At 42.0% G+C, this 26,032-nt stretch overlaps 1 protein-coding gene and 1 long non-coding RNA gene across 2 annotated transcripts in view; one reads left to right on the top strand and one right to left on the bottom strand.

Annotated features, from left to right (window-relative positions):
• LOC135211063 (uncharacterized) overlaps positions 1-5,359 on the bottom strand; it is a 39,940-nt gene extending 34,581 nt beyond the window's left edge. Inside the window, exon 1 of the long non-coding RNA XR_010313613.1 lies at positions 5,201-5,359. This is a non-coding gene — a long non-coding RNA (uncharacterized LOC135211063). The remainder of the gene's footprint in view (positions 1-5,200) is intronic.
• LOC135211059 (DNA polymerase delta catalytic subunit-like) overlaps positions 1-26,032 on the top strand; it is a gene marked incomplete in the record, with an annotated part of 237,143 nt that overhangs the window by 44,201 nt on the left and 166,910 nt on the right.

Genomic DNA, 26,032 nt, shown 5'->3' with positions numbered 1-26,032 from the left:
TAACAAGTTACTTTTTTTTCGTTGTAATGTACACTAAATTGCGATCATTTTGGTATGTAACACATTGTAAAATGATAAAAGCAACACAGAGAAAATATTATCACAAAATAATGCATGAATTCGTAACGCGCGGACGTAAACAAATATTTTTTTCAAAAATTCACCATAAATCTAAATATTGTCCTAGAGACTTCCAATTTCTTTCAAAATGAAGACAAATGATTGAATATTACTATACTGTAAGAGTATTAGCTTACAATTGCAGTTTTCGACCATATCTGACGAGTTAGAGTTGACCGAATGTCGAATTTTTTTATATATATATTTTTTATATGCAATTATTTCGGAAATAAGAAAAGCTACAACCGTCAAATAGTTTTCGTTTTATTCTACATGAAATTGCGCACATTTTCATATATAGAACTCTATGAAATGCCTAATATGAAACGGAGCAAATATTCCGAGAATGGTACGTACGCATTTCGGAGATTTGTGGCGGAGAATCCGCGCACGGAGGGAAGGAAAGATTTTTTTTTAAATTCACCATAAATCTAAATATTTTGCTAGAGACTTCAAATTTGTTTCAAGATGAAGATTTATGACTGAATATTACTAGACTGTAAGAGTTTTAGCTTACAATTGCGTTTTTCGACCACTTCGGTAGAGTCAAAGTTGACCGAACGTGGTTTTTTTTCTATTTATCGTGATTTATATGCAAATATTTCAAAAATGAGAAAAGCTACAACCTTCAATTATTTTTAGTTGTATTCTACATGAAATTGCGCACATTTTCATATATAAAAATTTATGTAACGGCTAATTTAAAATGGTGCAAACATTACCACAATCGCACGTATGATTTTTTCGGAAGAGATACCGCGCGGACGTAAAGAAAATGTTATTTTTTTCATAAATTCACCATAAATCGAAATATTGTGCTAGAGACTCCCAATTTGTTGCAAAATGAAGGTAAATGCTTGAATATTACTAGAATATAAGCGTTTTAGCTTACAATTGCGTTTTTCGACCATTTCTGTAGAGTCAAAGTTGACCGAAGGTTGAAATTTTGGCAATTATCGTTATTTATATGAAAATATCTCCAAACTGATAAAAGCTACAATCATGGGTTGTTTTTAGTTGTATTGTGTATGAAATTGTGCACATTTCCATATATAAAACTTTATATAACGGCTAATTTTAAAATGGTGCAAACATTACCACAATCACATGTATGATTTTTTTCGGAAAAGTTACCGCGCGGACGTAAGGAAAAAGTTTTTTCATAAATTCACCATAAATCGAAATATTGTGCTAGAGACTTCCAATTAGTTGCAAAATTAAGGTAAATGATTGAATATTACTAAAATATAAGAGTTTTAGCTTACAATTGCATTTTTCGACCATTTCGGTAGAGTCAAAGTTGACCTAGGTTGAAATTTTGGCAATTATCATTATTTATATGAAAATATCTCAAAACTGATAAAAGCCACAATCATGAGTATTTTATTGTTGTATTTTACATAAAAATGCGCACATTTTCATATATAATACTTTATGTAACGGCTAATTTACAATAGTAAAAAAATTATGTCAGTGACAAAATAATTTCAGAGATGTGTCACAGATACTTTTTAGTGCAGCAAGAAAGAATTTCGCGCTTGCGCGCCTGCGTAATGATTGTAAACAAAACAACACCTTGATCCGCGAACTCCCAGCATCCCCCAAGGCGCGTGATTCAAAAGTTTTAGGCTGGTAGGCCTATAAGTATTTTTCCGCGAATTTAAAAAAAACAACTTTTGTAAGTCGACGTAAAATACGTCCAGTCGGCACACGGGAGACAAAAAATGTCGACGTAAAATACGTCCAGTCGGCGTAAGAGGGTTAAACGTCGACGAAAATTGTCTGTCAGGTGCCGAATCGACGTATGGTACGTCGACGAAAATGTTTATTTTTAAATTTGCGGAAAAATAGTTATAGGCCTATTAGGCAAAAACTTTTGAATCACATGCCTTGGGGGATGCTGGAAGCTCACGGATCAAGCTGTAGTTTTGTTTACCCAGGCGCGCAAGCGCGAATTTCTTTCTTCTCGCACTAAAAAGCATCAGCGACACATCTCAGAAATTATTTTGGTCACTTTGACATAATTTTTGCACCATTTTATATTAGCCGTTACATAGAGTATTATATATGAAAATGTGCGCAATTTCATGTAGAATACAACTAAAAACAACTCATGGTTGTAACTTTTATCAGTTTTGAAATATTTGTATATAAATAAAACGATGTGCCAAAATTTCAACCTTCAGTCAACTTTGACTCTACCAAAATGGTAGAAAAATGCTATTGTAAGCTAAAAATTTTATATTCTAGTAATATTCAATCATTTACCTTCATTTTGCAACAAATTGGAAGTCTCTAGCACAATATTTTTATTTTAGTGAATTTATGAAAAAACTTTTCCTTACATCTGTGCGGTAACTCTTCCGAAAAAATCATAAATTTTTTTTGTCTGATTGTCGTAATGTTTGCACCATTCTAAATTAGCCGTTACATTAAAGTTTTATATATGGAAATGTGCGCATTTTTATGTAGAATACAACAAAAAACAACATATGGTTGTAGCTTTTATCAATTTTGAAATATTTTCGTATAAATAACGATAAGTGCCAAAATTTCAACCTTCAGTCAACTTTGACTCGACTGAAATGGTCGAAAACTGTAATTGTAAGCTAAAACTCCTACATTCTAGTAATACTCTATCATTTACCTTCATTTAAATTCTAGTAATACTCAATCATTTACCTTCATTTACATTCTAGTAATACTCAATCATTTACCTTCATTTTGCAACAAATTGGAAGTCTCTAGCACAATATTTTGATTTATGGTGAATTTTAGAAAAAAACTTTCCTACGTCCGCGCGGTAACTGCCAAAAAAATCAAGATTTTTTCGTCCGATTGTCGTAATGTTTGCACAGTTTTATGTTAGCCGTTACATAAAGTTTTATATATGAAAATGTGTGCAATTTCATGTAGAATACAACCAAAAAGAACCCATAGTTGTAGCTTTTATCAGTTTTGAAATATTTTCATATAAATAACGATAAGTGCCAAAATATCAACCTTCGGTCAACTTTGTCTCGACTGAAATGGCGAAAAACGCAATTGTAAGCTAAAACTCTTCCATTCTAGTAATATTCAATCATTTACCTTTATTTTGCAACAAATTGGAAGTCTCTAGTACAATATTTCGATTTATGGTGAATTTATGAAAAAACATTTTCCTTACGTCCGCGCGGTAACTCTTCCGATTTACATAAAGTTTTATATATGAAAATGTGTGCAATTTCATTTAGAATACAACTAAAAACAACCCATGGTTGTAGCTTTTATCAGTTTTGAAATATTTTCATATAAACAACGATAAGTGCCAAACTTTCAACCTTCGGTCAACTTTGACTCGACCGAAATGGTAAAAAAACGCAATTGTAAGCTAAAACTATTACTACCTAGTAATATTCAATCATTTACATTTATTTTGCAACAAATTGGAAGTCTCTAGAACAATATTTTGAATTATGGTAAATTTATGTAAAAAACTTTTTCCTTACGTCCGTGCGGTAACTCTTCCGAAAAAATTATAAATTTTTTCATCCGATTGTTGTAATGTTTGCACCATTTTAAATTAGCCATTACATAAAGTTTTATATATGAAAATGTGCACAATTTCATGTAGAATACAACAATAAACAATCCATTGTTGTAGCTTTTATCAATTTTGAAATATTTTCATATAAATAACAATAAATAGGAAAAATTCGACCTTCGGTCAATTTTAACTACCAAAATGGTTGAAAACTGCAATTGTAAGCTACAATATTTACGGTCTAGTAATATTCAATCAATTACCTTCATTTTGCAACAAACGGGAAGTCTAGCACAATATTTCGATTTATGGTGAAATTTTGAAAACAGCTTTTTTCTACGTCAGTGTGTAACGAATTCATGCATCATATTGTAATATTTTCTCTGTGTTGCTTTGATCGTTTTACAATTTGTTATATACCAAAATCATTGCAATTTAGTGTTCGATACAACGAGAAAATAATTAACTCGTTAGCTTTAACCGTTCTGCTCACAGCTCGATTTGTATACAATATATGAAATTTTTTTTCCGCGCTGTCATATATTCCAATATTTATATATGATAATGATATTTTTTTTCATTTCTGATGGTTGCATACTAAACTTCAGGCAATGACAAAAAAAAGGGAGCCAAAAATGAACTCTTAATCTTGAAAATTAAGCGTGCTGTGATTTAAAAAAAAAACTTTTTCTGCTTCGGCGCTCACTCACGAACGCCGCCGGCAAACGGGAGACACTTTCAGAAATACCGGCTCGGCGTTTAAGGGTTAAGGACTACATCCCAATTCCAAGACACTAAATCAGATTCTGCTTGGAGTTGTGAAAAGAGTTAATGAGATCAGTAAGATCCTGATTAGATGAAAGATAGACTTACCCAAACCTTTGTGTTTGAAAACAGGAAAGCATCACTTGGTATTCTTTAATGGTGGACGTGGATAGGCTCTTAGAAGTCTTCAAGTGAATGAGAAAATCTGCAACCTGGGCTAAAGATGTCTCAGATGACGAAATGTGATGTCTGAGGCACCATAGGGGGAACACTGCCCAGAAGACAAAATGTGATGTCTGAGGCACCATAGATGGAACACTGCCCACTTTGACTGGTAGATATTGCAAGTAGACTGGTGTCTGCACTTTGCAATAGCTTCTGCAGCTGCTCTTGACATGTCCAAGCAGAAGTGTGATCAGAAGATTCCACAACTGCACTGGGCAAACTATTTGACATTCTAGATGAAACCAAGAGAAAACTCTTAACAAATAGTAGTATTAAACCTAGTACTACTGTAGTACTAGGAAACATTGCAATGTTTACAGCAGCAACTAGTATTACTGTACTAGGGAACAACACAATGTTTACAGCAGACACCTCCATAGTGCTGTGAGCAAGAACAGTTAGCCCTGGTAAAGAAGAGTGCAGAGGAAGTTTGTCATAGTACATTTTCTACGACAAACGTAATGAACTGTTTTTGTTTATGCCACAAGTTAACTGTTAAGAGTGCAAAATAAACTTGATTGATGATATAACTCATTCTAAGAGTTTGAGATGAGGGGAGCTTACCTGTATAGATGAGATTACTATCTCTTATGTGTGGTAGGTTTTTCTTTTCATTAGTATGTAGTAGTAGGGACATGGTGGGTACTTAAAATGTTTGGATTGAGGACATGGAAAGTACTTGAAGGCCTGGTACTTATTCATTTAAGAATGAATATGTTAAAGCACTCCTCTCAAAATAGGTGAAGATAAGATTCAACAGGAAAATTGATAAGATATGACATGCACATCACATACTGATTTCTTGTCATTTGATAACATAATAAAAAGAAGTGATCAGGAGCCTCGGTCCAGTTTGTACCCTCCTCCTCCACATATGTTGGCTTTTAAAATATAAAAATCATTAATGCTTTATATCAGATTTTCCCTTTACAGAGTTAAGCATGTAAAGCCTACGTTTTCACCTATGTCCTTTTTGTTAATTTTCTGGGTCTTCCTATTGGTCTTTATTGTGCTAAATATATTTCCATATCTACTTGTTTTCTTATTAGGTTAATTGCTCATTTTCACCACATATCCATGTCATCTAGGTATTTTTGTTTCAATTCCCCCTCTAGTTTGCATCCACACCTTATCCTTTTGTCTAAGTTCTCATTTTCAAAACAGTTAACAATAATATCTGCAATCCTTTTTTTATCTGGAGAGAGAAATGAAAAATAGCAGTGGAGAACAAAGGGATTTTGACAAAGGAAAATCTATTTCTGGGTGAAGACCTGTGTCGCCCAGTGAAATGTACCATAGCACTCATTTCTAGGTATAAAGAAAAAAGCCAATGGAATGCCAGAGTTACTACCTCTGGATCGATCACCCCCAAAGGGTGTCGGTATAGCAACAGGGGTGAGTGGAAGCCACTTATCACAGTTACTTTGCCCAATATCTTTCTCCTCTCTCAAAATCCCCCGCCAGAGAGGTGCCGTTACAACGACCACTTTCCGCTTGCCACCACTACCTCTGCCAAGAATTGTTATTCCTGAATACGCACCCAAGCTTGGGACAGCTAATGGGTGGGGAAAGGAAAAAAAGAGGGATGGGTTCACTGGGTGACACAGGTCTTCACCCAGAAATAGATTTTTCCTTTGTCAAAATCCCTTTTCTGGGCTCAGCTCGTGTCGCTGCGCGAAATATCCTTTAATCTATTATTTCTAGGGTAAATGTACTAACACATACCAGAGAATAAATAAATAAAGAAAAAGGTCAGTATAACTGACTCGCTCACCCTCCCAGAGAGTGTCGGTATGAACACTATGGCGAGTGAGACCACTACCACGAGCCAAATGCCAATAGAATTCTCCCACTACAAAATCCCCCAAGAGGAGAGCCGACCCACAGAGTGGGCAGCACCTACTACTACTACTCCATCCCATGCTGCCGACTGCTGCGCCTCTGGTGGCCATCCTTTTCAGTTAGCGCATACGATACACACGTGCCATTTTCTTCTCTGTGTTTTTTGTGCCCTTTCCTTTGGATTTTATTACCATGGAGCGTGCAGCCATCGCAGCAGCTAAGTTAAGTACTCAGTGTTTATTGCTAAGTGGTTTTTTCCGGCCCTGAGCACGTATTTGCCGTTTTTTAGGTATATATACGAACTCTAGGTCGGAAGCATGGCAGCATGGTTCTGCCTCGTGGTGGGTTCGTTCTGGGTCGCCCATACCCAGAACATCCCCTTGCTTATGTACGCTCTATTTTATTTATCCGCTTTGTTAGGGTACGGTCTACACGGTTTTGTCATGCATGCATGTCTTTTACCTTATGTAGGCTCTTCCATCCAGACCCTAGCCACGGCTCTTAGTATCGGCCTCGGCTAGCTTTGAGTGGTAGACTTGCCTTCGGGTTAGTCGTACACTCCTGGATTTTTTCTCCTACTATATTGTTTTCTTTCTTTCATTTATTATTCATTTATTTTAGTTATGTGATATTTGTTAGGTTAGTTAGGCGTCTGGCTTGCTTAGCCTAGGTCTTGGCCCATTGGGCCTATATGTTACCGCTCTTCAGCTCGGTTGCTTCCCGATAGCATCTCTCTGATCAGTTGGTTATGTTTCTAGGCTTAGTTGTTGTTCTTATCGCCCCGTGGTCACTACGTGATCACGAGGCAGCCAGACGCCTGTCCAGTCACCTTCCTCCCCTCCCGCTCTTCTATAGGGTCGGGGGGGTGGGTAGGTCTGCCCATGCTCGCTCCACATACCCGAGCCTGCCTCCCTCTCTCCCCCCAGGCGGAGGGGGTAGAGGGACGGGACAGACCCAGATTGGACTCGACCTCTCCGGCTTCTCGGTCCGGTCTGATGGTAAGGTGGGGGGGGGACTGGCCTTTATCCCCTCCATTACTACTCCGTCGCTCCGTTACGAGCCCGAGTCTGTATGCCCTCTTGCTCTTTCCCACCTTACTAGGGCTCCTTTACCACCGGAGACCTGGCATCCAGCGGAAAGGTGCTAGTCTACCCACAGGGTGGACCGGAACATACAGTCGGTCCCTTCTAACCTCTCCGTTTCACTGAGTTACACACTCCGCCACGCACTGGACTTAGTCCGGTACGTTCGAGTTTTTAGGTTTAAGATCTATTATGTTAAACTATTAAGTTTATCTTAAGTACCTTAAACCATCCCCCTCCCTTCTTGTCTCACCGGATCCCTCCGGGGTTATAGCCTATTCAGGCGATTTAGGGAGGGGTTATGCCCAAATTTTTTCCGAGCTCCGGCATGCAACGGAGTTCTTCTGTCCTTTAGCCTGTAAGTGATAGTCTTTAAGATACTCATGTGTCTTTTCACTTACAGACCACCAACTGTGAGCATCCGGGGTGCGCCGCCACTCTTCAGGACCCATGTGGACACGAAGTTTGCCGGTCCCATGCTCCATGCGCGACTCCGCACGGGGACATCCAGGTCTGGTACCATGAAACGTGTACCATTTGTTACGATCTGGTGAGCCAGCTATTAGACGGGGTAAGTATTCCATCTCCGGTAGCTGGTTCTCATCTGTTATAGTGCTTAAGTTTACATCAATCACTCTAACTTAAGGTAAAATTCAAAGGGTCTTATAGCCCCTATAATTTTAAGTTAGCTTTAAGTTGCTTAGTTTTAAGTTATTCTTAAATCTAATCAATACCCTCTCCAGGCGCCTGCCGTGAGGGATACCGCACTGGCAACCCTGCGGGCCTGGGTCGGCGGTTTCGGAAGGAACGCCGCCAAGGGTATGCCCTACATCCTGGAGAAGAGGTTGGCGGTACTAATCTTCCCCGGAGGCAAGGCGACAGGCTACGTCGACCCAGTAGAGGCGGCCCCGACTATCGCTTTCATCCAGCAACAGCTGGCTGCCTCGTTGACTGACCAAGGCCAGGACATCTCCTCGGAAGTCGCGACGTTGGATATCAATGTAGAACCTATGGTAGGTGTAGACGACCTGTTGGTCGAGGTAGTACAGTTGGACGCCCAAGGATACCCTTGGGTGCAACTACTTCTTCTACTCCTGCAACCTCTCCATCCTTCCAAGGCTTTACGGGTAACGAATTATATACTTCTCCTGACGCTTCAGTTAGACCCAAAGTCAAGGGTCAAGCAGTGAAATCCTTGACGAAGACGTCGTCGTCGTCTAAGAAGACGGCTTCGGCATCATCCTCTTCTCGTAAGTCTCCGGCTAGGAATCCCGGAGCAGAGAAATCTAGAGCTTCTGGGTCCGGCTCTAAGTCCTCGAGGAGTAAATCCTCCAGGGAGAGATCTCACACTCCAGCGGAGTCGTCAGTTCCGCTACCCTTGGTTCCAGTTCAGAGCCACCCCTCCACCTCCGCAGCAGCTCCGGCTTTGGACTCCAATGCTGGGCTGTTACAACAGGTGGGCGACCTGGTGGGGTCTCTGAAAAATAGCATGGAGCAAATGATCTCTCGGTTGTCGGATAGGATTACCTCTCAAGACAACATTATAGCCGGACTGAGCCAAGCTCCTCTAGCCTCTCCTCCACCTTTCAGCACAGGTGGAGCCCAGCTTCCCCCGTATGACTCTCTACCTCCGTTCTCAATGAACAACCCTTGGAGAGTAGCGTCATACGCCCCCTTCCAAGACGGACCCATTTCTATCCCGGAATGTGGAACTCGGAGGATTGAGGACTTCGAGTTCTACCCGGAAGACCTTCAGCCTCCGTTCATCGGCTACGCCAGGCTCACCGCCTCAGCCATGACTCGGGATGATAAGGTACCAAAGGAGACAGTCCTCTATTCACGTGACCAGGCTCAGAGAGAATGGCTCAGGTGTCTAGAGGAAATGGATTGTTCCAATACGAAAATCCAACCTTTCAAGAGCCCGTTCACGATCTTTACGATGGATGAGAGTACCCCGCTCCCTTTCCTGACAAAGATCGCAACATCTACCATTCCAGCGGCCCAGAAGGGGGATCCCATGCCTCAACTGAAGGAAGCAGATCCTACATCTCCGTTACTTCCTTCAGCCGGAGAATTGTGGGAAGACTTACCTAACACCTTCTCAGCTGGCAAACTCAAACCGGACTGTGCTATGGAGCAGTTTGGTGAGAAGCTACCTAGGCTTCCAGATAGCCTTATTCAGGCAGAATTCGACGCCAAATCGCGGTTAGCCAGGTCTATTAATTCCATGGCTATGACCGAGGTGGCTACCATGGCCTATGGGTCAGAACCGCTCTTCAAGCTTCTTACCAAATCCTTGACTCAAACGGTACAGTCAGATATGTTTGAGTTTGCCACTGCTAGGACGAACTGTAGGAAACATGTCCTACAAGAAGCAACTATTCGGCACGAGCCGAATAGGTTACTTGCGTCAAGCATCTGGGGAGCAGACCTCTTCCCAGAAGCGATGGTGAAGGAGGTTCAGTCAGAGGCTACGAGGTTGAACCAGAGCCTTAAGGACCGTTGGGGTCTTACGGCCAAGAGATGACAGGATCTAGCAGCTAAGGGTAAGGGTCAAAGGAAACCTAGACGTTTCCAGCCCTACCAGAAAAAGCAGCCTCGCTTTTCTCAACAAGTTCCGGCTGTTCCTTTGGTGCAAACAGCCCAACCTTCCACCTCAAAGGCTCAATCGCAGCCGATTTACGTTATCTCCCCTCAGCCTCAGCCCTCCACCTCTTACGCCCTCTCTCCAGCTTACAACCAAGCCTTCGAGAGTCAAGCTTCACAGAAGTATGACCGCTCGGGTAAGGGGGGCAGAGGTAAGCGTTCCTTTCGTGGTAGAGGATCGGGAGGTCCCTTTAATAGGGGAAAACATTTCAGGGGAGGCCGAGGAGGCTACCAGAACCAATGAGGAATTTCAGGTAGGAGGGAGGCTGTTTCACTTTCGCCATCGGTGGAACTTCAGCAAGTGGGCTCAGAGCATTGTGTCAAAAGGCCTGGGTCGGAGCTGGTTAACGAACCCACCCCCATCCAGACCTTTCCGCCAACTTCCTTCCAAGGAATTGACGGAGTATGCGGAGGATCTCCTTCAGAAAGGAGCTATAGCGAGAGTCAAAAGGTAAAAATTTCAAGGACGCTTGTTCAGCGTGCCAAAGAAAGGCTCACAAAAAAGAAGGGTAATCTTAGACTTGTCCCGCTTAAACTTGGCCATTCGCTGCGACAAGTTCAAGATGCTCACGATCTCGCAGGTGCGGACCTTACTTCCCCGTGGGGCCGTCACCACCTCTATCGATCTTACAGACGCTTACTATCATATCCCTATTGCAAGACACTTCCGTCCGTATCTGGGCTTCAAGATAGGAGACCAGACATTCTCCTTCAAGGTAGTTCCTTTCGGGCTCAACGTGGCACCCAGGGTGTTTACGAAGCTGGCGGAAGTAGTAGTTCAACAACTCAGATCGCAAGGGATTATGGTAGTAGCGTATCTCGACGATTGGTTGATCTGGGCTTCAACAGTCGAGGAATGCAACAAAACAACACTGAAAGTAATTCAGTTCCTGGAATATCTAGGCTTCAAGATAAACAGGACCAAGTCAAGACTCACCCCAGAGTCAAACTTTCAGTGGCTAGGCATTCAATGGAATCTATCCTCCCATACTCTGTCGATTCCATCATCCAAAAGAAAGGAAATAGCGAAGTCAGTCAAGCAATTTCTGAGTCGCAAACTGGCATCAAGAAGATCTCAGGAAAGGATCTTGGGTTCTCTCCAGTTTGCATCAGTGACGAACATCCTAATGAAAGCCAAACTGAAAGACCTAACCAGAATCTGGCGCTCACGAGCAAACGTCAGGTCCAGGGACAAATTATCCTCAGTCCCTCTGATTCTAAAGAATCGACTCCGGCCGTGGGCGAAAGTCAAGAACTTGTCGGTGTCAGTGCCCCTTCAGTTTCCTCCACCAGGGATCACCATCCACACAGACGCGTCATTAAGCGGTTGGGGAGGATATTCCCAGTTCAAAAAGGTTCAAGGAACGTGGTCACCTCAGTTCCGTCAGTTCCATATAAACGTACTGGAAGCAATGGCAGTGTTCTTGACTCTAAAAAGGTTACGCCCGCCAAAGTACTCCCACATAAAGCTAGTCCTGGACAGCGCAGTGGTGGTACATTGTGTAAACAGGGGAGGCTCCAAGTCACGTCATCTAAATCATGTCATGATAGCCATCTTCTCCCTGGCGGACAAGTTCAGTTGGCATCTCTCCTCCACTCATATAGCTGGAGTGAGAAACGTCATAGCAGATGCTCTATCCCGATCAGTACCTCTAGAGTCGGAATGGTCACTGGACAACAGTTCGTTCCAATGGATTCTTCAGAGAGTTCCAGGTCTACAGGTGGATCTCTTCGCATCTCAAGCGAACCACAAACTCCCGTGTTATGTGGCCCCCAACCTGGACCCTCTGGCCTATGCCACGGACGCCCTGGCTCTAAACTGGAACAACTGGGAGAAGATTTATGTCTTTCCTCCGGTGAATCTTCTCATGAAAGTCTTAAACAAACTCAGGACATTCAAGGGTCAAGTGGCTCTAGTAGCCCCAGACTGGCCGAAGAGCAATTGGTACCCTCTCATTCTGGAGCTGGGTCTTCGCCCTCTTCGGATCCCCAATCCCAGGCTCTCCCAGTCAGTACAAACGAAGACTGTGTTCGCTTCCTCAGGGATTCTCAAAACCCTAACTTTATGGATTTCATGAAGTTTGCAGCGAAAAGGGATGCGAATATTGACCCTCAGAATATTCTCTTCTTAGAATCCGAATAAAAGAGATTCAACTTTGAGACAGTATGATGCTGCTGTCAAAAAGTTAGCAACCTTCCTGAAAGAATCAGATATTAGAATCATGACAATCAATTCAGCTATAACCTTTTTCAGATCCTTATTTGAAAAAGGCTTAGCAGCTAGCACAATTACGACAAACAAGTCAGCCTTGAAAAAGATTTTTCAATTTGGATTCAACATAGACTTGACAGATTCCTACTTCTCGTCTATTCCCAAGGCATGTGCTAGACTTAGACCTTCGGTAAGGCCTACGTCAGTATCATGGTTCTTAAACGATGTTCTAAAGCTGGCTTCAGAAACTGATAATGACACATGCTCGTTTATAATGCTCTTAAGAAAAACCCTATTTTTATTAAGCTTGGCCTCAGGAGCTAGAATTTCAGAACTGTCGGCGTTATCCAGAGATCCGGATCATATTCAGTTCCTTCCCACAGGGGAAGTGCTACTTTCTCCGGAACGTAGCTTTATAGCAAAGAATGAAGATCCTTTGATGAGGTGGGAACCATGGAAGGTACTACCCCTTCCACAAGATCTATCTCTTTGCCCAGTTTCAGCCTTACGAGCCTTTCTATCTAGGACCTCCTCATCCTCATCGGGTCCTCTCTTTAAGAGAGAAAAAGGTGGTACTTTATCTATTAAAGGCATCAGGCAACAAATCCTGTACTTCATTAAACAAGCCAATCCTGACTCTTTCCCAAAAGCACATGATGTCAGGGCAGTAGCCACCTCAATTAACTATTTCCAACATATGAACTTCGATGAGTTGAAAAAGTATACTGGATGGAAATCGCCGACAGTGTTCAAACGTCATTACTTAAAGTCCTTGGAAGCTCTGAAATTTTCAGCAGTTGCAGCGGGGAACATAGTTTCCCCTGACTCTGACTAATCTTTAGTAGAAGATCCAGTCCTCCTTTCTACCTGCCTCACCCAACAGTTCGTCTATTCCTGCCTTGTTCATTTACGGTCACCTTGTGTCTTAGCTGCTTTTATGATGATGTAGTGGGTGTCTCTTATTTTTTTGCTAGGGACACTCACATTTGATGATGATTATTGATCTCATGGATGTCATCTCCTTATTTTTATGCTAGGAGATACATCTTATTATAATGGTTACGGGTTTTGTATATTAAGTCATATACATTCCTTTATATATTATTATTGTTGAGTTTATTTTATTCAACTTTTCTGTTAATTGCTTTAGAACGTTTTGATACATAGCTTTACACAGATACCATTTTTTGTACATATATGATATATTTCTCCTGTATATATGTATATTACCTTAAGTTAAGAAATATTATTAGAATTAAGTGTAATTTAAGTAATATTTCTATTTTGTATCACTGTGTATATGTATCCTTATTAGCAATTATATTGATTTATTTTTATTTTATCTTTTATTTGAGACCTCTTTATATTTTGTTTAATTTCTTTACAATCTTGTGCTATTTCTCTGGTACGATTTCGCGCAGCGACACGAGCTGAGCCCAGAAAAGGGATTTTGACGTAAGGAAAAATCTATTTCTGGGCGATTGGCTCGTGTCGCCAGCGAAATCCCGCCCTACCCATCCCATCGCCAAGATTGTCTGCTAACTTCAGGATGGCCACCAGAGGCGCAGCAGTCGGCAGCATGGGATGGAGTAGTAGTAGTAGGTGCTGCCCACTCTGTGGGTCGGCTCTCCTCTCGGGGGATTTTGTAGTGGGAGAATTCTATTGGCATTTGGCTCGTGGTAGTGGTCTCACTCGCCATAGTGTTCATACCGACACTCTCTGGGAGGGTGAGCGAGTCAGTTATACTGACCTTTTTCTTTATTTATTTATTCTCTGGTATGTGTTAGTACATTTACCCTAGAAATAATAGATTAAAGGATATTTCGCTGGCGACACGAGCCAATCGCCCAGAAATAGATTTTTCCTTACGTCAAAATCCCTTTTCTGGGATTGACCTGTGTCGCCCAGTGAAATAGTAACAGAGAATTGGCCATACGAGCTTGGTAAACTGAGAGCAAATCATAGCCCAGGGTCATTCCCCAAGGTGCATGACATTCGGGCAATAGCAACTTCTGTTAACTTCTTCAAATATATGGACTTTGATGATCTGAAGAAGTATACTGGTTGGAAGTCACCCTTGGTTTTCAAAAAGCACTACCTTAAGTCTTTAGAGGATCTTAAATATCATGCAATAGCTGCAGGAAGGCCAGTGTCTCCTACTGCTACATCATTATAGTACCGTCCTTGTGTCATATGAATCTTTTCAATTATGCCAGCCTCATTAACATTTTACCTACCTCAGCAAATGCTTTAGCTATTAGAATAAGTGTATAATCGTGTATAGTTTTACGTACATACAAATTATCTGTAATTATTTTATTATGTATGTGACTTGTTGCAAATGTTGCCACATGTTTTGGCTATATAGTATATTTTGTAAATAAATTGTATTTTTTCCAATTCTAAACTATTTTATTATTTCCTTTGATTTCATTAATATGATTTTTCCTTTCAGGATAGTATAGCTTGGTGTTTCTCTGGTACAATTTCACGGCGCGACACGGCTGAGCCCCCAGAAAAGGGATTTTGTACGTAGGAAAAATCTATTTCTGGGCGCAGGAAGCCGTGCGCCAGTGAAATCCCCCCTTTTTTCCTTTTTTCCCCCCCTTGCTGTGCACCAAGCTTCTTTGCTATCGATAAGTATGACGCCGCAGTCCCCTTCAACAGGGTAACTGGGTGTGACCTATAGGTCGGCTCCCCGTTTTCAGGGTCTTTTGATGAGGAAAAGGCTAATTGGAGGGGTTGCTGTGGTAGTGTTTAACACTCGCCCCAGTTCTATACCGACACCTTTTATTTAGGTGAGCGAGTCAGAGACTTCTGACATGTCCAATTTAGCAGTTCTCTGGTATCATAGCAATATTTTACTAGAAATAGTGCTAAAGAGGACACATTTCACTGGGCGACACGGCTTCCTCGCCCAGAAATAGATTTTTCCTACGTCAAAATCCCTTTTTTATAGAAGGAGAAAATAAACTTTTCTTACAATCATTGTTTTAAGGGGGCCGGCCGGCTAATGCCCTTTTTTAAGGACAGGACTTTGATATTCATACCACTTAATAAGGTGACTTGGGACATCTCCAAACCGCATATGATTTTCGCCTCTGACCTTCGGTTTTGTGACGCCAGGGCGATTTATCCCGAAAATAACTATTTTTCAAATTCTATCTCCTCCCTTGATATTTAATATTAAGACCTGGGATTACTACCATATATAGACCTGATGTAGACCTCCAATCGAATGGAGAGTTTTTTTTCTAAAACTCATTTTTTTGCTAGATATGAATTTTTCAATATGGTCAAAAAATAAACCCTATAAATCAGGAGAAAAAAATTTATAAAAAAAATACAAAACAAAAATTGGAAAAAAGAGCTCTATTTAATTGTTCTATAATGTCTTTCTGAGTTATATACCAAATTCCAATGTTGTAGCTTTAAAACTAAGTGAGAAGATAGATTTTGAAGGTCAATAAGTATAGTTTTGAGATACGGGCGTTCAAAGTTTTCCTTCGTATTTCTATAAAGACAATATTAATAATTAATGATTATTATGAATGTATATTTGTTTTTTGTGTATTAATAAACCAAAATATTTTATTTATCATAATTTAATCATAAATGATGATCCCTTTGCTCATATATCGCAGCCTGGGGCACTGCTTGAGGCAAGATGGGGCACTCCTTCCTACGCAATTCTCTCTCTCCCCTTCACTAACTCTGCTTATTGCAGCGAATTTTCTTCTTCTGTGTGTTAGCGAGATGTTTTCCTTGTATTTTCCTCTTTGGCATGATGAAATTCTTGCCCGAAACAAAGATAAACAAACGTAATGGCAAGAGAATATCAAGAGGTGAAACTCGAAGGCGTACACTTTTTTTTACAAAGACAATTTAATAAATCATGATTATTATGAATTTCATATTCCATTTTGGGTATTAAAAAACCAAAACTTTGTTATTTATCATAAATGAAGATCTCTTTGCTCAAAGATCGTAGCCTTAGGCACTGTGTGACGTGTGCTGTCAAGCAAGACGGGGGCGTTACTAAGCAACCCTCCCCTCTCTCTTCACTAACTACGCATATGTTATGATATTCTGTAATAATACTTGAGTGATTTTTCTTCGTCTGTATGTTAGCGAGATGTTTCCCTTGTCTTTTCCTCATTGGCATGATGAAATTCTTGCCGAAACATACATAAACATACTTGAAAGCAGGCGAATGTCAGACGTGAAATGAAACGTGTAGACTACTTGACATCTGTGATCGCACTAAATCAGGACTGGACTTGGTAGCTTGAGCCTGAAGTCTCCTTCTCGACTCGGGAATGTCTACAGATGCCATTTCTCCCAATTTCTTTGACAATAATTATCAAAATTTACGATAATAGAAGAAATATTGCATTTTCTTGTACGGATCAATGTTTTAGGCTTATTGAGTTACGTTTACTAATTACCCTGTAACTACGAAAGTAAGAGGAATTTTGACGAAATATTTCGTATACGTATTCTCAATTGCCATATTAAGCTCCATGAATTTTTTCATGACTTTGCATTTTTCGCCCTATAGCTCCATATGTAGAGGTTCCGGCCGGCCCCCTTAATGATCCAAGTTAGGGGATACAAAATATAAGAAGTAAATAACATATAACCTTATATGACCAAGTTCATACCATCACCAGGAAAATCAGCACAGGTAATGAATATACATAATAACACATGAAATAATGAACTATGTACAATCACAGGAGTGGGTTAATAAGCAATCCAGTCCGTGACAAAAAGGCAAAAAGGGAGGGAATACATGCGAGGCAGGTAGGTGAGAGGGAGTACCAAAAGGTAATTAAAGGCAAAATCAATGATAATTAACAATATACAACTTTACAAAATACATAATTAGGCTGTATCAGGGGAGACAATGTTCCCTCCCAGCAGCCACTGCAGAATATTTAAGGGCCTCTAGAAACTTTAGATAGTGGCATTTAAATACTGTCGGAGACTTCCAACCCATATACTTTTTGAGATCATCAAAGTTCATATGATGAAAATAATTAACTGAGGTAGCCACTGCTTGGATATCATGAACCTGAGGAACTTAATCCGGATTAGCTTGTTAGTAAAATAAAGAATTTGCTGTCTGATGGCCTTCAAGGAAATGGTTCCATCATTCTCTCTAATAAAAAGAGGACCTGAAGACTTATTAGAAGTTCTGTCAAGATAAGATTTCAATGTAATAACTGGACATAATGATGGGTCCTGTGGAAGAGGGACAATCTTCCATGGAGACCACCTGTTCTGAGGGGTCTTCATTCTTTGCTAAGAATTTCAGATCCAGAGAAAGCAGAACGTCTCCTGACAGGAGGAAATCAATATGATTAGGTTCTCTAGAGAGAGCCGACAGTTCAGATATTCTGGCACCTGAGGCCAGGCTCAGTAAAAATAATGTTTTCCTGAGAAGGGTTCTATATGAGCATGATTCATTATCAGTATCTGAAGCTAACTTGAGTATGTCATTTAAAAACCAGGAGGCCGTATGAGGCCGGTTTACTGGTCTCAGACGAGCACATGCTCTAGGGATAGATGAGAAGTACGAATCTGTTAAATCAATATTAAAGCCATACTGAAATATTTTCCTTAAGGCGGATTTAGTTGTAGTAATGGTACTAGCAGCTAGGCCTTTTTCGAACGGAGTTCTAAAAAATGAAACTGCCAGATTAGTGGTCATTGTCTGAACATCTGATTCTTTTAGAAAGATGGCTAACTTCCTCACTGCCGAATCATACTGCCTGAGTGTCGATTCTCTTTTGTCTGATTCCACGAATAATGTGTTTAGTGGATCAATATTAGCACCTTTCTGTGCCGCAAACTTCATGAAGTCCATAAAGTTAGGGCATTCAGAATTCTTGAGGAAGCTGACACAGTCCGAGTTTGTACTATTTGAGTCAGTTTTGGGTTGGGGATCCGTCTGGGCAGAGTTTCAACTCTAGTAAAAGAGGAAACCAATTGCTCTTTGGCCAGTTGGGTGCTACCAGAGCTATCCGCCCTTTGAAAGATCTGAGTTTGTGTAGAATTTTCAGTCTAAGACCACTCTGATTCCAGCAGAGTTGTCCTGGACAGTGAATCCGCAATGACGTTCCGTACTCCTGCCAGGTGAGTAGCTGACAGTTGCCAATGATGTTTCATTGCCAACGAGAAGATTGCTATCATCACGTGATTTATGTGGCTCGACTTGGAACCTCCTCTGTTTAGGCAGTGAACTATCACTGCACTGTCCAAGACTAGTCTGATATGAATATTCCTGGCCAGAGCTAGTCTTTTCAGGGTCAGGAAAATGGCCAATGCTTCTAAGATGTTGATATGGAACTGGCGGAATACTGTCGACCATGTTCCTTGAACCTTCTTGTACTGAGAATAGCCCCCCCATCCGCTCAGAGAGGCGTCCGTGTGGACTACTAGAGACGGCGGGGGAAATTGGAGCGGTACTGACTCTTGACTGTTGTCCATGGACGAAGTCTTTTCCTTAGTATCAGCGGAATCAAGGAGATTTTGTCTCTGAGTCTGCTGTTGGCTCTTCTCCGCCATACCCGATTGATGTCCTTCAGTCTGGCTTTCAATAACAGATCTGTTATTGAAGCAAACTGAAGAGAACCTAGGACTTTTTCTTGGGTACGACGAGACGCCTGTTTGTTCTTGAGAAATTGTCTCATAGCTTTCGCTATCTCTTTGCACTTGGTTGGTGGAAGAGATAGTTTGTGTGCGGTTAGATCCCATTGAATTCCTAACCATTGAAAGCGAGACGCCGGAATGAGACGGGACTTTTCCTTTTTTATCTGGAATCCCAGATACTCTAGAAATTTTATTACTTTGGCTGTTGCATTGTGACATTCTTTGTCGTTGGGTGCCCAAATGAGCCAGTCGTCTAGGTAAGCTACTAGTGTAACCGCCTGAGCTCTTAGTTCCTGAACTACTGTTTCTCCTAGTTTAGTGAATATTCTGGGCGCTATGTTGAGCCTGAATGGCATGACTCTGAACGAGTAAGCCTGTCTTCCTAGTTTGAAGACTAGAAAGGTTTCTCGCTCTCGGGACGTGATAATAAGCGTCTGTAAGATTGATAGAGGTGGTGACGACCCCACGGGGAATTAAGGTCCGCACCTGCAAGACGGTTAGCATGCGGAACTTGTTGCATTGAATGTATGAGTTGAGACGGGACAAGTCCAGAATCACTTTTCGTTTGTCCGTGTCCTTCTTTGGCACGGTGAACAAACATCTCTGAAATTTCAGGTGTCTGACTCTCTTTATTGCCCTCTTTTGAAGAAGGTCTTTGGCATAGTCTAGGAGGTCTGTCGTTGGAATTTGGTGGAATCTGACTGGTGGAGGAGGCCCTTTTATCCATCTCCACCCCAGACCTTTTGATACAATACTGTGGGCCCACGGACTGAAGGTCCAATGGTCCCGTGAGAGGTACAATCTCTCACCTACCTGGAGAGGCTCATAGACTAGATGAGGTCTTACTTCCTCTGCCTCTGGAGGGGGTTCTGGAACCAGCTCTGTATCGGTAAGCACCTCTTGCTCTGCTTCCTCTTGCATTTCGGTTATAGCCTTGGAAACGCCCTTTGTGCTTCAAACGAAGTGTTGAAGGCCGGGGACGTCACGAAAGCAGCCGAACTCGAGGACTGTTGAGTTGGTTGACTCTGCAGCAACACCAATTGTTGCTGTGGTTGTGCTTTAGAGGTCGAAGGTTGACCAATCTGGGAGACAGAGACTGCCTGAATTACTGTCTGTGTCTGAGGAGCCTGGAAAGACTGATACTTCCTGACCCTCTTCCTACCTTTTGGCTGCGGTCCGGAGGTCTCATAAAACTTCCCTTTGGAAGGAAGATCCCAGCGGACGCAAAGGTTCTGATTAGCCCTAGCAGCCTCACTGATGACGCTATTAACTACGTCTTCAGGAAAAAGGTTAGGACCCCAGATTGCCGCTTTAATGAGCTTATTAGGCTCGTATCTAATGGAAGCATCGGCAAGGACATGCTTCCTGCAGTTTCGCCTAGCAACCACAAAGTCATAAAGGTTACTCTGGAAGGTCTGTAAGAGTGACTTTGTAAGAACCCGGAATAGAGGTTCCTCAGAGTAGACAGACGCCGTCAACGCCGATGTAGTAACAGAGTTGATCGACCTACTCAGTCTGTACCTGGATTCAAATTCTGCCTTTACCATGGCCTCCGGGATTCTAGGTAATCGTTCACTAAATTGAGTGGAAGCACACTCCGGATCGAGTTTGCCCACTGTGAACGTTTCTGGAGCGCCCACCCAGCACTCCAGATCTCCGGGAAAGAGCAGAGGTAGGCTCTGTCTCTCGAAGCTGAGGCATCGGCTTCTCCTCCATTCTGGCCTGCAGAGTTAACTCTGTGATCTTAGATGTGCAAGGGGTTGGGATGTTATCCCTCACCACGAACATGGTGTAGCAGTCCTTGTGTGTCTAGTGTTGACGCACTCCCATTCTGAAAGGGTGCGGACCCATGCTGACTGTGCCTGGTCCCTAGACCCTGTCTACCCTGACTAATGCTTCCTCAGCTAACCTAGCAAAGCCTGGGAAGGGAAATTGGAGGTCCACCGGGAAGAACTCGTAATCTTCCATGGGACGGGTTCCACAGCCTTCAACTGTCAGCATGCCATCCGAAAAGGGGACATGCAGAGCCAACTGCCATGGGTTGCTGTTCTCAAATGACGGAAGCTTAGAAGCGTCCGGCACAATGGAGGACTGCTGTGTGCCTCCGGACTGTGTAAGTCCGGCCAGCAAGCTCTTCTGGACCTGTAGCCTCTGAGCCAGAGACAGGATGGACTGACCCGATGTCTCCAAGCTCGAAGCGAGCTGAGAAGACATTGACTGCAACCTCGAGTCCACAATACTGCCCATCTTCTTCATGAGAAGATTAGCGAAGGCATCAGGATCAAAGCCGGACTCCGTAGATCTGGCTTTAGATACCTTAGCTCTCGACCCCTTATGCGGGGGAGTAGCTTTAGCCGAGGAAGTCATAGGTGTAGGGGCCAATGACGACCTGGCGGAACTCGCTGGAGTAGGATTATTTGGTCTGTTAGTCCTAGGCAGAGTCTTCTTCTTCAGGGCTTTTACCTTGGGGATCAAGGAACTAAACCTGTCCCCAAGGTTCCTGGACTTTGAGAAGCCCTGGAAAGAAGAGGAAGAAGACGGAGTAGGACTAAGTGAAAATGATTTATTTTTGACAGATCTAGAACTACAGCTACCTGCCTCACTTCCCTACCTCCTTCCTGCGCGTCGACGGTCATCGGTTCAAGATGGATATTGATGACTGCCACCTCCTCGCACAAGACGTCTTGGTCTTCCGGAGGGGCCTGGGTCTCCATCCGAATCTTGGCAATGATAGGGACCGCCACCTCCCTATCCACTGCCGAAGAAGTCCTTGTGTTCGGATTCAGTATTGAACAAAGCTCCTCCGACAGTACATAGGGGCATCCGGCAGCAACATTCCTGCCAAAACCTCCAACCCAGGTCCTTAGGGCCGTCAACGAGGAGGTTTTGAGCGCCAGAGGAGTCTGTAAGAGAGGACGAAATCAGATCCTCTAGTGGCGGAACGTGTCATATTTTCAGATACAGTAGTACCTCGAGATACGAAATTAATCCATTCCGAGGCGCCTTTCGTATCATGAGGTTTTCATATCTTGGACCACATTTTACATGTAAAATGGCTAATCCGTTCCAAGCCCTCCAAAAACACCCCAGTAAATTTCATAATAAAGGTAAATTGACCTATAAACAATGAAATACTACAACAATTTGGACCATTCAATACGTAACTTAATAATAAAAATGCAAAACCTGTAAATAAAGTGTATATCAATGTACAAGAAATATTATTACTGTAACATAAAATGTGGAAGCTTACCTTTCGAGTGAGGCTATCTCTGAAAGTGGCAGCAGAGGAGGAGGAGGACAAACGGCTAATACGTACACTTAACTTTACGAAACACAAAAAAATGTCAGAAAAACAAACTAAACTTTACAGAACACATTAACAAAACTGTAACACTTAACTTTACAAAAAACTTAAAATAAAATTTATTTTGTCTTTTTTTTTTATTTTTACATTTCTTTTTACACTTTTATAGTTTACGTAATTTCAGTTTCTTCACCACCGAATGGATGCCAGTCCGTTTACGGAATTTTTCGAACCACCCATGAGAGCCTTGAACTCTGGGGTTGCCGATGATGTCCCCTCTCCGCCGTCGTCTTCGGCTTGGGCAATCAAATTGCCGAAAATAGCGCTGGCTTTATGGCAGATTGCAGTCTCTGTTATCGTATCGCCATCGATTTCTTTGTCCTCAATCCATACAAGAAGCAGCCTTTCCATTTCTTTATGCACATGGCTCCTCTTGTTGGACGTTGGACAAAATAGTCACGCCCTTGGAAGGTGTAGCTTGCTTTGATGGCTTCCTTCTGCTTTAGGATGGTGCCTATCGTCGATGGATTTCGGCCTTATTCCAGTGATCACACTCAACCGCAAGCCAGCTTCATACTTTTTTATTATCTCCATTTTTGTCTCCATAGAAAGCATTCCCTTCTTTCTGTGAACTTCAGCAACTTTCTTGGGACCCATGACTATATGTACTGTACGTAATTAAGTTACGTATGTAGTACGTATACTAATTAGGTTCTCACAACACGATAAAGTAGCACAACGAAATCACTAATGAATTTACGATACTAAACGAAATCGTTAGACCGAACGAATGCCGCATGCATACGATAAAGCTTCGGGTGCGAAGTGGCCGAGAGAAGGCACGCCACCACGTAAGATGGATGATGGGAGGGATGCTGTCCAATAGGAGAGAAGGATCTCATGGCTTGGCTAGCATCTGGAACCAATGGGAGAGCAGGAGGATGGTGGTGAGTCTACTAGAACTAAGATGGCGGCGCACAGCGCGAGTTTCAAAATTGTTATCGGGCGAACCTCGGACTTTCAGAAACCTTTCGTATCTTGAAAATTTTTTGTATGTAGAGCAGTAAAATTTTTCGTGTCTGCTTTCGTATTTCGAGTTTTTCGTAAGTTGAGCCTTTCGTATCTCGAGGTACCACTGTATATAAATGTAAGGATATGTCATACAAAATAGAGAACATTACCAAGGTGAGAATGTATCTACCGACTCATCAGTCACATACTCAAACAATGAGTAGCAAACTTCACAGCCGTCCGGCTGCCATACCAATAGGTTATCGATCTGCACAGCACAACTGGCATGAGACCGACAGACCTCATGTTGGAGGACGGCTGTGCACCCTAACTCCTGACAGCGCACCATCTGTAAGCTAGAATTGATGCATGAATATCTTCAAATTCCGGCGGTATGTTTACACTTAGACTAGTTCTACTAAAACTCACTAAAGGTAAACATCAACTATTATAATTTTACATAACGTAAAAGCTCTGATTGTCTCCGCCTGCTCCGGAATCCATAATCTCGTTATCGCAATAGTTATGACCGGTGGAGTTGGCCTGATACGAACAGAACAGGGAAACAGGTAAAACCTAGGCCTGAATCTGATCACACCGGAGTAGGATAGCAATTCCAAGTCAATTGGAAACGCATTGCCTAAGCCTAGTCTGCCTCCACCGGAGTGGGGAACAGCAATAACAACAGAGAAATACGGAATACTGAGCGGCGGAAACAGCGGTACGTAGCGCTCCGGCGTATAAAATACTGGCGGAAGTTATGGTAGACCACACCTCACAAGAATAAATACAGGCTCGGAGACACCAACAGAGATTATGTAATCTACTAATCCTTAATCTCCTCTGACTAATCCCCCGAAACGGTGCTAAACGCTCCAGCTTGTGTTCACTGGTAGGATTACTAGGTCAGCGAGCTAACTAAGCACCGCCGGAACTAGTCCAGAATGGAAGGGAAAAGCTCAGAGGAGAAAGGAAGACTTGTAATCGCCTGGCAACAGCAACCGTTCAGGTGATTACCACCCTCCGAGAAGCCGTGAAGTAGCCTACAACTATAGGGATAGAAGGCGGCATGCCAACTGACACCCTAAAGGAGGTAACGGCCAAGGCTATAGTACTTGCAAAATTTTATTGATAAAGAAGTATTGGAAGTACCGACGAAAAAAGGGGGCAAGCCCATCTGCGAGCCTAGCCTAACCTTCCACAATCGAATACACCGATCTGGTCAGGTAGGCTAGGATAGCGCATACTAGTACATTACGAAAGAGGGCACTCTAGAGCCTAACCTAACCCTCCAAAATCGAACGTATCGACCTGGTCAGGTTAGACAGGTCTAGCACCTACATTTACATAAACAGAGAGGCACTTTCTAGTGATGGAACACCTCCAAAACTAAATATCGGTCTGGTCAGGTAGCCAGGACTAGTACCAACTATGGGTAGTGAGTAGCACTCTCAAACACCTAGCCTACCCTCCAAAATCTCATCGATCTAGTCAGGTAGGCTAGGGTTGGTAAATCGTGTGGGACTTCCAAACTAACCTCATCAGATTAAAATTAATATACCAATATAATATTAAAATAAGATAATACAAAAATTACCACATACACAACATGCATGAGCATATTGGATGGATTAGGGCTTTCCTTTACCTCCAAAATAATAACTGGCGAAGTACTAGGCTAGCTAACCTAGCTCGCTTCCAACACACTACTCACGCATGAAATGAAATAAAACCACACCTTCGTGAGGGAACCAAATCATTCATGAAGGACGATGACTAACGAGGGAAACCCTCTAATAAGGCCAAAAATGTAAAGGTTGAACCGTAATACATAAGCCTATCGATACACATCAGGAGCGAAATGGTAAAATTTCACGACAACAGTAGCGCTTACTGTGATGTGCAATAGTGGTGAATTTAAGATATTCATCGAAAAAATAAAAAATATGAATTGAGAAGACTGAGAAACGCAGTACCTTGATGTAAACATGCCGGTTCCCTGGATGAGGGTTCCTACCACATACGCAACATGTAAACATCTCAACTAACAACTTCTTAAATAAGGACAAACTGTTGTCTAACCGCATTCAAAAATTCAAAGTCAATAATATTATACTCAACTTAGATGAAGAGGCTTCTTGAAGATCAGAAGACATTTAACCCTTTAACCATTTAGTACGTATATATACGTAGCACGCCAACGCTACCTGAGCCGTTTAGTACGTATATATACGGAGAGCAGATGTTTTGGCCGTGACGTTTAGTACGTATATATACGATTGATTTTTCCTGCCTTTCTTTCAAGGTAAATCCTCTATAATGTATTCTCTCTAGGTCCGAGGAAGTGTTGTTGACCTTATCCAAACAAAAACACTTCCTACCGAACCCCTTTTTATCATAATTTTCCTGATTTTGTATATCTAAAGCAGGAATTCGCCAATCACTTGGCTGAGTCGCTATGTAGTGAGACATCACGCTGCTGCTGGTCGTTCATTTACACAGAATTTTGGTCTTTCAACGCAGGAGGTAAAAGGGCTATAATCCTTTCTAAGCCAACTTAGCATCGGCCGTGAGTTGTTTTCGTCTGATTTTCTTTTTCAGCTCTAGCGCAAATGAAATGCGATAAGTATGTACTTGTA

This window comes from Macrobrachium nipponense, chromosome 4 (genome assembly GCF_015104395.2).
Source record: "Macrobrachium nipponense isolate FS-2020 chromosome 4, ASM1510439v2, whole genome shotgun sequence".
In the NCBI taxonomy this organism is placed as follows: Eukaryota; Metazoa; Arthropoda; class Malacostraca; order Decapoda; family Palaemonidae; genus Macrobrachium; species Macrobrachium nipponense.
Note: the sequence above shows the minus strand (reverse complement) of the source record. Positions and strands in the feature narration are given on the sequence as shown.